This window comes from Manis javanica, chromosome 2, assembly GCF_040802235.1.
Source record: "Manis javanica isolate MJ-LG chromosome 2, MJ_LKY, whole genome shotgun sequence".
NCBI classification, from domain to species: domain Eukaryota; kingdom Metazoa; phylum Chordata; class Mammalia; order Pholidota; family Manidae; genus Manis; species Manis javanica.
In genome coordinates this window covers 164223778-164239985 of record NC_133157.1, presented here as the reverse complement: position 1 = coordinate 164239985, position 16208 = coordinate 164223778, and the positions used below count along the sequence as shown (strand labels likewise).

The window sequence follows — 16208 nt, the reverse complement described above, 5'->3', positions numbered from 1 at the left end:
CATAAAGCACATCAGCAAAGTCAAGGAGACTCAGTGCTTCCAGACACTTAAGGAAATCTTAAAAGTCACTAAGAAAAACAGGCTGATTTCAGTGTCCCCACAACAAAGAAAAGAGACAGGAGAATTATTCCAGAAAAATCACTGCACAAAACAAAATGAACAACAAAAAAGCAACAATAAACCTGAGAAGGAAAGAGAATATTATTTCCAGAATTATCACATTATAAATGCCAATTTTCCTCAAAGAATTAAGAGATATGAAAAGAAAGAAGAAAGTGTGATAAATTCATAGGGAAAAAAATGTGATTAATAGAAATCGTCTCTCAGTAATCCCAGGACACTGGACTTGCTACACAAGAACATTAAATCATCTATTTTAACTATGCTCAGCAAAAGAAAAAGGAAACCATGTCTAACTAAAGAAAACAAGAGAATGCTGTCTCATCAAAGAGAATTTCAATGAAGAAATAGAAGTTTATGAAAATAAATAAATAGAAATTCTAAAGTTGAGAAATGCAGTAGTGATGGATATATAAAAATATTTTTAAAAATTCACTCATGAGCAAATTTGAGCAGGTAGAACAAAGAGCAAGTGAAGCGAAGGTAGGTCAGTTGAGAATGTCCAATCTAAAAAACAACAAGAACAAGAACAAAAATAGAACAAATAAAATGAAAAAAGCCTCAGACATTTATGAGATACACCAAGCAAACCAATATATGCATAATGGGATTAACAAAAGGAGAGGAGATAGAAAAAGGGAAAAATATATATTATTTGAAGACATAATAACAGAAAACACAAACATTTAATAAAAAACATTAATCTAATGTCCAAGAGGCTCAGAAAATGTCAGTGAACTCAAAGATAAACTCTAGGCATATAATACTGAAACTTTTGTATGCCAAAGAAAAAGAGAATACCTCGAAAGCAGCAGAAAGAAATGACTATTTATGCATGAGGGATTTTCATGTCAGTGGAGAAAAAAGAAATGTGACAAAAATCTATAACATCATGCACTAGAATAGATGATGCACTCTATAAGATCACTGTCAATGGAATGGACTTTGTGTATTCAAAAACCAGTTTGGCCACTTTCTACATTTGATCTTAAGCAACCTTTTTAAACTTTTTCCCCCAGAGAAATTGAATGATAGCACCTGTCTCATTTGATGCTTTGAATATTAAATGAGAGTTTGAATGGAAACATCTGGTATAATGCCTGGCTTCCAGTATAAACAATAAACAAATGGTAGCCATTATCATTCTGCTGGACATGTGTTCAAATTTCTGTGGGAATTTAAAGAAGGAAATACATAACATAAGTCAAGCTGTAAAGTGTGAGGTTAAATTTGAAGGATTAGTAATATTTAATAAGCAAACTAATTAACAAATGACAAGATAACACACAGGAAACACGAAGTCCTGTGAGCAAGGTCTTGGCTATGACTCGCATTCATCAGTTCTTAGACAATTGCCATTCTGTGATGAACATTTAACTTTTCTCAACAAAATCAGATATTAGAAAAAAAAAGATTGTATTGAATTTTAAAAGCTACTTGTATGTACTTTGTAGGATTGATTTTTATTCTCATATTAATCATATTCCAATTTCAGTAAGTTTTAACGTATTTGCTATTTTATTAAACAAAAGAGCACATGCAAAGATTGTGTTTCAATTTTTACAAATAAATAGCCAGTTGTTTTCTTTTGATAATTTTTTACCACTTTATTTCCATATTTTGTTGGTTAATTAATGTGAGGGCCTAGTAACCATTATTGATTGTGAGATAAAATCAGTTTAGAAAGGTAGGCAGGAGGTAAACTGCAAGGATTCTTACACACCATATTAAGCTTAGACATGATTTTCAAATTGGTGGGAGAAAAATATGGGAGAATGTTAACAAGATTGTGACATAACCATAATAAATAGTTACCATTAATAAGCATTATTTTATCAATAACTGAAAAATCTATAAGCTTCTTCCCAATAATTTCAAATTAAACAGTTTGAGAGCAGGATATACCACATACAGAAGTCAGAGGGCTTTAATTAGAGAGTATATGTGTATATTTATGTGTCTCCTTAAAAAACAGGAAAACAACATGTAACAAAACAACAAGATATTTAAACTATTTGTCCGTGTCTCCACATAGAAAAAGTTTAATAACCATAGAAAAAGAATGGAATATAAATTTACCAAAATCAAACATTGTTATTGTGTGACACTTTATTCTTTTTCTAAAGAAAACCTTGTTTTATGAAATAATACAAAATAACTTAAAAAAAGAATATCTGAAAATAAGTCAAATTATTTATTATAGTTTTTTTCCTAGAACTGAATATTTCTGAATATTTGTATATTAGATTTATTGATGCAAAAGCTATCTCTTTCAATTTATCATACAATGGCTGTTATTGCATTTTAACACTTCTACATTCAAAAGTATTACATTATTTTTTTTTAATTTTGGTATCATTAATCTACAATTACATGGAGAACATTATGTTTACTAGGCTCCCCCCTTCACCAAGTCCCCCCAACATACCCCTTCACAGTCACTGTCCATCAGCATAGTAAGATGCTGTAAAATCACTACTTGTCTTCTCTGTGTTGTAGAGCCTGCCCAACACCACCCCCACATTATACATGCTAATTGTAATGCCCTCTTTCTTTTTGCCCGCCCTTATCCCTCTCTTCCCACCCATCCTCCCCAGTCCCTTTCCCTTGGGTAACTGTTAGTAGTATATTCTTGGGTTCTGTGAGTCTGCTGCTGTTTTGTTCCTTCAGTTTTTCTTTGTTCTTATACTCCACATATGAGTGAGATCATTTGGTACTTGTCTTTCTCCGCCTGGCTTATTTCACTGATCATAATCCCTCTAGCTCCATCCATTTTGTTGCAACTGGTAGGATTTGTTTTCTTCTTATGGCTGAATAATATTCCATTGTGTATATGCACCACATCTTCTTTATCCATTCATCTACTGATGGACACATAGGTTGCTTCCATTTCTTGGCTATTGTAAATAGTGCTGCAATAAACATAGGGGTGCATCTGTCTTTTTCAAACTGGGCTGCTGCATTCTTAGGGTAAATTCCTAGAAGTGGAATTCCTGGGTCAAATGGTATTTCTATTTTAAGCATTTTGAGGAACCTCCAGACTGCTTTCCACAATGGTTGAACTAATTTACATTCCCACCAGCAGTGTAAGAGGGTTCCCCTTTCTCCACAACCTTGCCAACATTTGTTGTTGTTTGTCTTTTGGATGGTGGCGATCCTTACTGGTATGAGGTGAAATCTCATTGTTTTAATTTGCATTTCTCTTCTGACAAGCGATGTGGAGCATCTTTTCATGTGTCTGTTGTCCATCTGAATTCCTTCTTTAGAGAACTGTCTGTTCAGCTCCTCTGCCCATTTTTTAATTGGATTATTTGCTTTTTTTTGTTGAGGTGTGTGAGCTCTTTATATATTTTGGATGTCAAACCTTTATCGGATCTGTCATTTACGAATGTATTCTCCCATACTGTAGGGTACCTTTTGTTCTATTGATGGTGTCCTTTGCTGTACAGAAGCTTTTCAGCTTGATATAGCCCCACTTGTTCATTTTTGCTTTTGTTTTCCTTGCCCGAGGAGATGTATTCATGAAGAAGTCACTCATGTTTATGTCCAAGAGATTTTTGCCTGTGTTTTTTTTCCTATGAGTTTTATGGTTTCATGACTTACACTCAGGTCTTTGATCCATTTTGAATTTACTTTTGTGTATGGGGTTAGACAGTGATCCAGTTTCATTCTCTTACATGTAGCTGTCCAGTTTTGCCAGCACCATCTGTTGAAGAGACTGTCATTTCCCCATTGTATGTCCATGGCCTCTTTATCAAATATTAATTGACCATATATGTTTGGGTTAATGTTTGTAGTCTCTATTCTGTTCCACTGGTCTGTGGCTCTGTTCTTGTGCCAGTACCAAATTGTCTTGATTACTGTGGCTTTGTAGTAGAGCTTGAAGTTGGGGAGCAAGATTCCCCCCACTTTATTCTTCCTTCTCAGGATTGCTTTGGCTATTCAGGGTGTTTGGTGTTTCCATATGAATTTTTTAACTATTTGTTCCACTTCATTGAAAAATACTGTTGGTAATTTGATAGGGATTGCATCAAATCTGTATATTTCTTTGTGACTATATTAATTCTTCCTAGCCAGGAGCATGGGATGAGTTTCCATTTGTTAGTGACCTCTTCAATTTCTCTTAAGAGTGTCTTGTAGTTTTCAGTGTATAGGTCTTTCACTTCCTTGGTTAGGTTTATTCCTAGGTATTTTATTCTTTTTGATGCTATTGTGAATGGAATTGTTTTCCTGATTTCTCTTTCTATTAGCTCATTTTTAGCATATAGGAAAACCAGATTTCTGTGTGTTAATTTTGTATCCTGCAACTTTCCTGAATTCTGATATTAGTTCTACTAGTTTTGGAGTGGAGTCTTTAGGGTTTTTTATGTACAATATCATGTCATCTGCAAATAGTAACAGTTTGACTTCTTCTTTACCAATCTGGATGCCTTCTATTTATCTGTTTTGTCTAATTGCCATGGTTATGGTCTCCAGTACTATGTTGAATAACAATGGGGAGAGTGGGCATCCCTGTCTAGTTCCCCATCTCAGAGGAAAAGCTTTCAGTCTCTTGCTGTTCAGTATGTTAGCTGTGGGTTTATCATATATGGCCTTTATTATGTTGAGGTACTTGCCCTCTATGCCCATTTTGTTGAGAGTTTTTATCATGAATGGATGTTGAATTTTGTCGAATGCTTTTTCAGCATCTATGGAGATGATCATGTGGTTTTTGTCCTTCTTTTTGTTGATATGGTGGATGATGATGGATTTTCGAATGTTGTACCATCCTTGCATCCCTGGGATGAATCCCACTTGGTCATGGTGTATGATCCTTTTGATGTATTTTTGAATTTGGTTTGCTAATATTTTGTTGACTATTTTTGCATTTATGTTCATCATGGATACTGGTCTGTAGTTTTCATTTTTGTTGGGGTATATGCCTGGTTTTGGTATTAGGGTGATGTTGGCTTCATAGAATGAGTTTGGGAGTATTCCTGCCTCCTCTATTTTTTGGAAAACTTTAAGGAGAATGGGTATTATATCTTCTCTGTAGGTCTGATAAAATTCCAAGGTAAATATATCTGGCCCGGGGGTTTGTTCTTGGGTAGTTTTTTGATTACCACTTCAATTTCGTTGCTGGTAATTGGTCTGTTTAGATTTTCTGTTTCTTTCTGGGTCAGTCTTAGAAGGTTGTGTTTTTCTAGGAAGTTGTCCATTTCTCCTAGGTTTTCCAGCTTGGTAGCATGTAGGTTTTCATAGTATTCTCTAATAATTCTTTGTATTTCTGTGGAGTCTGTCATGATTTTTCCTTTCTAGTTTCTGATTCTGTTGATGTGTGTTAATTCTCTTTTTCTCTTAATAAATCTGGCTAGGGGCTCATCTATTTTGTTTATTTTCTCAAAGAGCCAGCTGTTGGTTTCATTGATTTTTTCTATTGTTTTATTCTTCTCAATTTTATTTATTTCTTCTCTGAACTTTATTATGTCCCTCCTTCTGCTGACCTTAGGCCTCATTTGTTCTTCTTTTTCCAATTTTGAAAAGTCTGACATTAGACTATTCATTTGGGAATGTTCTTCCTTCTTTAAATATGCCTGGATTGCTATATACTTTCCTCTTAAGACTGCTTTTGCTGCGTCCCACAGAAGTTGGGGCTTTGTGTTGTTGTTTTCATTTGTTTCCATATATTGCTGGATCTACATTTTAATTTGATCATTGATCCATTGATTATTTAGGAGCATGTTATTAAACCTCCATGTGTTTGTGAGCCTTTTTGCTTCCTTTGTACAATTTATTTCTAGTTTTATACCTTTGTCGTCTGAAAAGTTGGTTGGTAGAATTTCAATCTTTTGGAATTTACTGAGGCTCTTTTTGTGGCCTATTCTGGAGAATGTTCCATGAACTTGAGAAGAATGTGTACCCTGTTGCTTTAGGATGTAGAGTTCTATAGATGTCTATTAGGTCCATCTGTTCTAGCATGTTGTTCAGTGCCTCTGTGTCCTTACTTATTTTCTGTCTGGTTGATCTGTCCTTTGGAGTGAGTTGTATGTTGAATTCTCCCAAAATGAATGCACTGCATTCTATTTCGTCCTTTAATTCTGTTAGTATTTGTTTCACATATGTTGGTGCTCCTGTATTAGGTGCATATATATTTATAATGGTTATATTCTCTTGTTGGACTGAGCCCTTTATCATTATGTAATGTCATTCTTTATCTCTTGTTACTTTCTTTGTTTTGAAGTCTATTTTGTCTGATACTAGTACTGCAACACCTGTTTTTTTCTCCCTATTGTTTGCATGAAATATCTTTTCCATCCCTTGAGTTTTAATCTGTGCATGTCTTTGGGTTTGAGGTGAGTCTCTTGTAAGCAGCATATAGATGGGTCTTGCTTCCTTATCTATTACTCTGTGTCTTTTGATTGGTGCATTCCATTCTTTTACATTTAGGGTGATTATTGAAAGATATGTACTTATTGCCATTGCAGGCTTTAAGTTGGTGGTTACCAAAGGTTCAACATTAGCTTCTTCACTATCTTCCTGTCTAACTTAACTCACTTATTGAGCTCTTATAAACACTGTCTGATGATTCTTTATTTCTCTCCCTTCTTATTCCTCCTCCTCCATTCTTCATATGTTGGGTGTTTTGTTCTGTGCTCTTTTTAGGAGTGCTCCCATCTAGAGCAGTCCCTGTAGGATACCCTGTAGAGGTGGTTTGTGGGAGGTAAATTCCCTCAACTTTTGCTTGTCTGGGAATTGTTTAATCCCTCTTTCATATTCAAATGATAATCGTGCTGGATACAGTATCCTTGGTTTCATTGCATCAAATATATCATCCTTTCTCTTCTGGCCTGTAAGGTTTCTGTTGAGAAGTCTGATGATAGCCTGATGGGTTTTCTCTTGCAGGTAACCTTTTTTCTCTCTCTTGCTGCCTTTAATACTCTGTCCTTGTCCTTGCTTTTTGCCATTTTAATTATTATGTGTCTTGGTGTTGTCCTCTTTGGGTCCCTTCTGTTGGGAGTTCTGTGTGCTTCCGTGGTCTGAGCAACTATTTCCTCCCCCAGTTGGGGAAGTGTTCAGCAATTATTTCTTCAAAGACACTTTCTATCCCTTTTTCTCTCTCTTCTTCTGGTACCCCTATAATGTGGATATTGTTCCTTTTGGATTGGTCACACAGTTCTCTTAATGTTTCATTTCTGGAGATCCTTTTATCTCTCTCTGCATCAGCTTCTATGCATTCCTGTTCTCTGGTTTCTATTCCATTAATGGCCTCTTGCATCCCATCCATTCTGCTTTTAAGTCCTTGCAGAGATTGTTTTATTTCTGTAGTCACCCTCTATACTTGTTCCTTTACCTTTTGCATATTTCTCTGCAGATCCATCAGCATGTTTATGATTTTTATTTTGAATTCTTTTTCAGGGAGACTGGTTAGGTCTGTCTCCACAGGTCCTCTCTCAGGGTTTGTCTGAACTATTTTAGACTGGACTAAATTCTTCTGCCTTTTCATGGTGATAGCGGTGGCTGTAGGCAGGTAGCAGGTGTGTCAGCTGGGAGAAGAAAGTCCTTTCCTGCTTGCTGGATGCCTTGCCCTTCTCTGCTGCCTGTGTCGGTTACCCACACTCCTGCAGCAGCCACCAGGTTAATCCTCTAAGCTGCTGTGGGTGAGATTTCCATCAGAGCAGTGCAGAGCCCTGCGGGGAGTGGCAGGCATGCCGTGTGTGCTCCTCCATGAAAGCAGCTCTCCTGCTGAGCAGCTGTGTGCTGGCAGCGGCCTTTGGGTCTCGCCCGGGCAACTGTGTGTTGGACTTGGGTTCCGGGAGGCTGCTGGGGGTGCAGCTGCCCTGGGCTGCTCCTCTGCCACTGCTGCCCACTCCCATGGGCTGCTCCCGCGCCCCTCTGCATGTACACGTGGGCCTCTCCTACACCCCTCTGGCACTGCTGCTGCCAGCACATGTGGGCCGCTCCTAGGCCTTTCTGGTGCCACTTCCACCTGTGCGTGTGGGCCACTCCCGGCCTGCTCAGTCACCACCACTGCGGGCTCGTGCAGGCTGCTCTGGTCCCCTCTGGTGCTGCCACCCCCGGAGTGCTCTGCCGCACTCCCACTACTGGGCCAGTGTGTCAGGGTCTCTGCCAGTTGTGGGAACAACTGGCAGGCTGATTATTGCTGTGAGGGGCTTCAGAGCTGTGCTGCCACCCAGGGGTTTAGGGTGCCTAAAGTTCCCCGGGATTCCCAGCTTCTGACTAAGTGTGCCAAGATGATTTCGTCCTGCTGTGGGGTTCCTGTCTCTTTAAGACTTGCAGAAAGCACTCACTTTTCTTTTGTCTCAGGGGTGCTGGTTGCAGGGACCTGCCCGCAAGTTTTGCTTTTCCATTTCTCTAAAAGCCAGCACCCTGTGCACTGTGTGTCTGTTCTCCAGGTGTGGATTTCTAGAGCTGGTTGTTTAGCAGTCCTGGGCTTTCACTCCCTCCCCGTTCCGACTCCTTTCTTCCCAACAGGTTCTGGGGTGGCGGGGTCCTGCGCACCATGGCTTGTATCTTACCACCTTCATTTGATGTTGAGTTCTCGCAGATGTAGATGTTGCCTGGCTGTTGTACTGTATCCACTGTTGTCTCTTTTAGGAATAGTTGTATTTTTTTCATAAATATATACATTTTTTGGAGGAGATTTCCTCTGAACTACTTATGTCGCCATCTTGGCTCCTCTCCTCTAGGTAATTTTTTTTATATAGTATCCTGGATACTTAAAAAAAATCAAAAATGAAATAAATAAAATTATAATTATTATGCATAACCTTCATAGCAGCAAAAATATTATTTTTGTCTGCCTTCAGTGAAAGCCAACATTGAATTTAAAATAGGTTATTACACAGATTTCAATAGTAAAAGGTTTGCCAAAGCTGGACCTCATTCACAGTTTACATAATTTGAGAGACAATTTGTGTATTTTCTCTTTGTAATCTTTGGGACAATCTGTACATGCTAGTGATGCCACAGTAAATCGTTCCTTCACATGCACTCATTTCAAAGCATATAATTGAGTTAATTTATATACATTTGTATTTGCTCTCCTAGACCACTACTATTCCTTATTAGATGAAATCTGCTTTGATGTTGATTTTGGTCACCATAGTGCATAGTATTATAATAATATGTGTAATATTATTATGATATTAAGAGAATGAAGTTGTCAAAGAATGAAAAATCTCTTCTGCAAGGCTTGATTCTCCTACATGAAATTATGGAAGAGGTGGTTGGAGATAGTTGGCTTGACTTGGCTTAAAAAGTGGTGCAGTTTAAATGACATATATGACAAGGGGTTAACATCCAAAATATATAAAGAACTCACATGCCTCAACACCCAAATAACAAACAAACCTATTAAAAAATGGGCAGAGGATATGAACAGACACCTCTCCAAAAAAACAATTCAGATGGCAAAGAGTCACATGAAAAGATGCTCCAAATCACTAATTATAAGGGAAATGCAAATTAAAACCACAATGAGATATCACCTCACATCAGTTGGGATGGCCAAAACAGAAAAGAATAGGCACAACAAATGTTGGCAAGGATGCGGAGAAAGGGGAACCCTCCTACACTGTGGAAAGCAATACGAAGTTTCCTCAACAAACTAAAAATAGAAAAACCATTTGACCCAGGATTCCACTCCTAGGAATTTACCCTAGGAATGCAAGACCCCAGTTTCAAAAAAACATATGCACCCCTATGTTTATTGCATAACTATGTACAATAGCCAAGAAATGGAAGCAACCTAAGTGTCCATCAGTAGGTGAATGGATAAGGAAGATGTGGTACATATGCACAATGGAATATTATTCAGCCATAAGAAGAAAACAAATCCTACCATTTGCAACACATTGGATGGAGCTGGAGGGTATTATGCTCAGTGAGATAAGCCAGGCAGAGAAAGAGAAATACTAAATTATTTCCTCATCTGTGGAGCATAAGAACAAAGCAAAAACAGAAGGAACAGAACAGCAGCAGAATCACAGATCCCAAGAATGGACTAACAGTTGTCAAAGCAAAAGGGACTGGGGAGGGTGGTTGAGAAAAGGGAGGTATAAAGGGAATAAGGGGCAGTATGATTAGCACATATTACATAGGGGTGTAGCACAGGGAAGGCAGTATAGCACAGAGAAGACAAGTAGTGACTCTATAGCATCTTACTACACTGATGAACAGTGACTGTAATGGGATATGTGGTGGGGACTTGATAATGAGACAATAATCCACCCTACCTTAGGGCAGGGCAAGCAGTCTTAACTGATATGTTCCCAGAGCTTGAGGGAAACCACTATCTTGGAGAAGATCAACATCAATGAATTCCTCTGTCAAGTTTATCTTATAGAATTATCTAGATGACTGACTGTGAATAGTGACATAATGTCTTTAACTAAAGAAAGGCATCATGAGACCAAGTCATTCTTGTGCCTCCCACCCCTGCTGCCTTTTGCTTCATTGAAAGCCTTAAAAGACAGAATCCTAAGCCCTTTAGTGCACCTCCTCTGTGAAGTTGGCCACACTCTCTTTCTTTGAGTGTGTACTTTTTAAATAAAGCCTTCTTACTGCTCAAAAAAAAAGTGGTGAAGTTTGTCTAATTTGTAAAGTACAGTATAGATAATATAGTCAATAGTTCTGTAACATCTTTCTATGTTGACAGTAACTATACTTGTTGGGGTGAGGGTTTAATAAGATATTTAACTGTTAAATCACCATGTTGTATATTGAAACCAATACAATAATGCCTATCAGCTATACTTCTATCATTTTTTTTAAATGGAACCAAACCACAAAAAAATAAAAAAATAAAAGTGGTGAAGTTTGAAATACACTTCTTTCTTTCAAATTAAGGTATCATTGACATACACTCTTATGAAGATTTCACATGAGCAACATTGTGGTTTCAACATTCACCCCTATTATCAAGCCCCCCATACACACATACCCCATTGCAATAACTGTCCATTAGCATAGTAAGATTATAGGGTCATTACTTGTTTCCTCTGTGCTATTCTGCCTTCCCCATAACCTACCAATGTTGTGTGTGCTAATTATAATGCCCGTTATTCCCTCTCTCCCTCCCTTCCCACCTATCCTCCTGAGTCCCTTTCCTTTGGTAACCACTAGTCCCTTCTTGGAGTCTGTGATTCTGTTGCTGTTTGTTCCTTCAGTTTTGCTTTGTTGTTATACTCCACAAATGAGTGAAATCATTTAGCATTTATCTTTCTTCACCTGCCTTATTTCACTGAGCATAATACCTTCTAGCTCCATCCATGTTGTTGCAAATGGTAGGATTTGTTTTCTTTCTATGGCTGAATGACATTCCATTTTGTATATGTACCACCTCTTATTTATCCATTCATCTACTCTTAGACAATTATGTTGCTTCCATATCTCAGCTATTGTAAATAGTGCTGTGGTTAAATAGGGGTACATATGTCTTTTCTAATCAGGGATCTTGTTTTCTTGGGGTAAATTCCTAGGAGTGGAGTTACTGAGTCAAATGGTATTTCTATTTTTAGTTTTTTGAGGAACCTCCATAATGCTTTCAACAATGGTTGAACTAATTTACATTCTTACCAAGAGGTTAGGCGGGTTCCCCTTTCTCCACGCCATCACCAGCATTTGTTGTTTCTTGTCTTTTGGATGTTGGCCATCCTAACTGGTGTGAGGTGATATCTCATTGTGATTTGTATGTATTTGCATTTCCCTAATCATTAGCAATGTGGAGCATCTTTTCATGTGCCTGTTGTCCTTTTGAATTTCTTTCATGGAGCAGTGACTGTTCAGTTCCTCCACCCATTTTTTTAATCAGGTTATTTGTTTTTTGGGAGTTGAGGCATGTGAGCTCTTTATATATTTTGGATGTTAAAACCTTATCAGATAACTTATCTGCAAATGTATTCTCCCATATTGTAGGATGCCTTTTCTGCTGATGGTATCCTTTGCTGTACAGGTTTTTAGTTTAATGTAGTCCCATTTGTTCATTTTTGCTTTTGTTTCCCTTGCCAGATAATGTGTGTTCAAGAAAAATTTGCTCATGTTTATATTCAAGAGATTTTTGCCTATGTTTTCTTGTATGAGTTTTATGGTTTCATAACTCATATCCAGGTCTTTGATCCATTTTGATTTTACTTTTGTGTATGGAGTTAGACCATAATCCAGATTCATTCTCTTGCATGTAGCTGTCCAGTTTGCCAACACCAGTTTTTGAAGAGGCTGTCACTTGCCAAGTGTATGTCCATGGCTCCTTTATCATATATTAATTGGCCATATATGTGTAGGTTTACGTCTGGGCTCTCTATTCTGTTCTACTGATCTATGGGTCTGCTCTTGTACCAATACCAAATTGTCTTGATTACTGTGGCTTTGTACTAGAGATTAAGTAAGGGATTGTAATGCCCCCTTCTTTGTTCTTCCTTCTCAGGATTGCTTTGGCTATTTGATGTCTTTTGTGGATCCATAAGAATTTTATAACTATTTGGTTTAGTTCATTGAAGAATGCTGTTGGATTTTGATAGGGATTGTATTGAATCTGTATTTTGCTTTAGGCAGGATGGCCATTTTAACAATATTAATTGTTCCTATCCAAGAGCACCCTATATATTTCCATTTATTGGTGTCTTCTTTAATTACTCTCATGAGTGTCTTGTAGTTTTAAGAGTAGAGGTCTTTCATCTCCTTGATTAGGTTTATTCCTAGGTATTTTATTCTTTTTGATGTGATTGTAAATGAAGTTGTTTTTCTGATTTCTTTTTCTGCTAGTTCATTGTTATTATACAGGAATGCAACAGATTTTTGTGTATTAATTTTGTCCGCAACTTTGCTGAATTCAGTTATTAGTTTTAATAGGTTTTGGGTGGATTCTTTAGGGATTTCTAGGTACAGTATCATGTCACCTGCAAACAGTGACCATTTAACTTCTTCCATACTAATCTGGATGCTGTTTAGTTCCTTGTGTTTTCTGATTGTGGTGGCCAGGAGCTCAAGTACCACGTTGAATAAAATTGGGCGTCCTTGTTCCCGATCTTAGAGGAAAAGCTTTCAGCTTTCTGATGTTAAGTATGATGTTGGCAGTGGGTTTGTTTGATATAGACTTTATTATGTTGAGGTACTTGCCCTCTATACATATTTTGTTGAGATTTTTTATTGTAAATGGTTGTTGAATTTTATCAAATGCTTTTCAGCATCTACAGAGATGATCATGAAGTATTTGTTCTTTTTGTTGATGTGGTGTTTGATGTTGATGGATTTTCAAATATTGTTCCATCCTTGCATCCCTGGAATAAATCCCACTTGATCATCATGGATGATCTTTTTGATGTATTTTTGAATTTGGTTTGGATTTTTGCATCTATGTTCATCATGGATATTGGTCTGTAATTTTCTATTTTTGTGCTGTCTTTGTCTGGTTTGGTATTAGAGTGATGCTGGCCTCATAGAATGAGTTTTGAAGTATTCCCTCCTACTTTTTGGAAAACTTTAAAGAGGATGGGTATTAGGTCTTCTCTAAAGGTTTGATAAAATTCAGCGGAGAAGCCATCTGGTACAGGGATTTTTTTTTTATGCAGTTTGGGGATTATGAATTTGATTTCATTGCTGGCAACTGGTCTGTGCAGATTCTTTCTTCCTGGTTCAGTCTTGGATGTGTTTTTTTCTAGAAAGTTTAGCATTTCTTCTAGGTTATCCAATATGTTAGCATATAATTTTTCATAGTATTTTCTAATAATTCTTTGTATTTCTGTGGTGGCCATAATGACTTTCCTTTCTTATTTCTTATACTGTTTCCATGTATCCTCTCTTTTTTTCTTGATAAGTCTGGGTAGAGGTTTATCTATTTTGTTTATTTTCTTCAAGGACCAGCTCCTGCTTTCATTGATTCTATTGTTTTATTCTTCTCAATTTTATTTATTTCTTCTCTGATCTTTATTATGTCCCTCCTTCTATAGCCTTTGGGCCTCGTTCATTCTTCTTTTTCTAGTTTCATTAATTGTGAGTTTAGACTGTTCATTTGGGATTGTACTTATTTCTTGAGGTAACTTTCCTGTAACAACTGCCTTTGCTGTATACCACAGGTTTTGGATTGTTGAGTTTTTTTTTTTCATTTGTCTCCATATATAGCTTTTTTTTAGATTTCTGTTTTTATTTGGTTATTGATCCATTGATTATTGAGGAGCATGTTGTTAAGCCTCCATGTGTTTGTGGGCCTTTTTTGTTTTCTTTGCATAATTTTTCTAGTTTCATGCCTTTGTGGTCTGAGTAGATGGTTGGCACAATTTCAGTCTTTTTTGAATTTACTGAGGCTCTTTTTGTGGCCTAGTATGTGATCTGCTATGAAAATCATTCCATGTAGACTTGAGAAGAATGTGTATCCTTTTGTCTTTGGTTGGAGTGTTCTGTAGATGTCTGCTAGGTCCATCTGTTCTAATGTGTTGTTCAGTGCTTATATTTCCTTACTTATTTTCTGCCTGGTTGATCTGTCTTTTGGAGTAAGTGGTGTTTTGAAGTCTCCTAAAATGAATGCATTGCAATCTATTTCCCCCTTTAATTCTGTTAGTATTTTTTTCACATATCAAGGTGCTCCTATATTGGGTACATAGATATTTATAATGGTTATATCCTCTTGTTGGACTGATCCCTTTATCATTTTAATGTCCTTCTTTGTCTCTAATCACTTTCTTTGTTTCAAAATCTTTTGTCTGATGTAAGTACTGCTACTCAGGTTTTTTCTCCCTATTATTTGCATGAAATATCTTTTTCCATCCCTTCACTGTTAGTCTGCATATGTCTTTGGGTTTGAAGTCAATCTCTTGTAGCCAGTGTATAGATTGTCTTTTTTTTTTTTCCAGGGGAAAGCACAAATGCAGTACTCCACTACCACAAATTATGCAGTCAAGTTTTCCACATTTGGGGAAATCACAGGGATAAGCACATCCGGAGTGCAATGGATAAACCCTGCCCTGGGAAAACCACCTTCATGATCTCCCCTGCCAGCTAAGTATAGATCGTCTTGTTTTGATATACATTCTGTTACTCTCTCTCTTTTAATTGGTGCCTTCAGCCCATTTACATTTAAGGTGATTATTGATAGATATGTACTTATTGCCACTGCAGAGTTTAGATTCATCATTACCAAAGGTTCAAGGGCACCTTCCTTACTATCTAACAGTCTAAATTAATTCCCTTATTACACTATTTCAAGTACAATCTAAAAGCTCTTTTTTTCTGCTTCTTCTTCCTTCTCAAGTCTTTATATATTAAGTATCATATTCTGTACTCTTTTGTGTATACCTTGACTGACTTTGTGGTTAGTTGATTTAATTTTGCATTTGTTTAGTAATTAATTGGACTACTTCCTTTATTGTCATTTTATTTTCTCTGGTGACAGCTGTTTAGCCTCAGGAACACTTCTATCTATAGAGCAGTTCCTCTAAAATATACTGTAGAGATGTTTTGTGGATGGAAAATTACCTCAACTTTTGCTTATCTGGAAATTTTTTAATCCCTGCTTCATATTTAAATGATAACCTTGCCTGTAAGAGTATTCTTGGTTGGAGGCCCTTCTTTTTCATCCATTAAATATATCATGGCCTGTAAGGTTTCTGTTTACAAATCTGCTGATAGCCTGATGGGCTTTTCCTTATATGTGATCTTTTTGTCTTTCTGGCTACTTTTAATACTCTCTCTTTGTCCTTGATCTTTACCATTTTAATTACTATATGTCTAAGTGTTGTCTTCCTAAGGTCCCTTGTTTAGGGAGATCTGTGCACTTCCATGATAAGAGACTATTTCCTTCCCCAGAATGGGGGAGTTTTCAGCAATTACTTCCACAAAGACTTTTTAGTCCTTTTTTCTCTCTTCTTCTTCTGGTACCCTTATAAGGCAAACACTGTTGCATTTGGATTGGTCACACAGTTCTCTTATTATTTTTTCATTCCTAGAGATTATTTTCTTCTCTCTGTGCCTCAGCTTCTTTGTTTCACTGTTCTCTAATTTCTATTTCATTTACTGTCCCCTCTACCTCATCTAATCTGCTTTTAAATCCCTCCATTTTATGTTTCATTTCAAATACTGTATTTTTCAAAGTTTCT

The 16208-nt window shown here is 36.9% G+C and overlaps 1 non-coding gene across 1 annotated transcript; it reads right to left on the bottom strand.

Annotated features, from left to right (window-relative positions):
• Positions 1-14963: 14963 nt before the first annotated feature.
• LOC118968354 (U1 spliceosomal RNA) lies at positions 14964-15119 on the bottom strand. The gene has a single exon (XR_005055972.2). It is a non-coding gene; the product is annotated as a U1 spliceosomal RNA (small nuclear RNA).
• Between the last annotated feature and the right edge of the window lie 1089 nt (positions 15120-16208).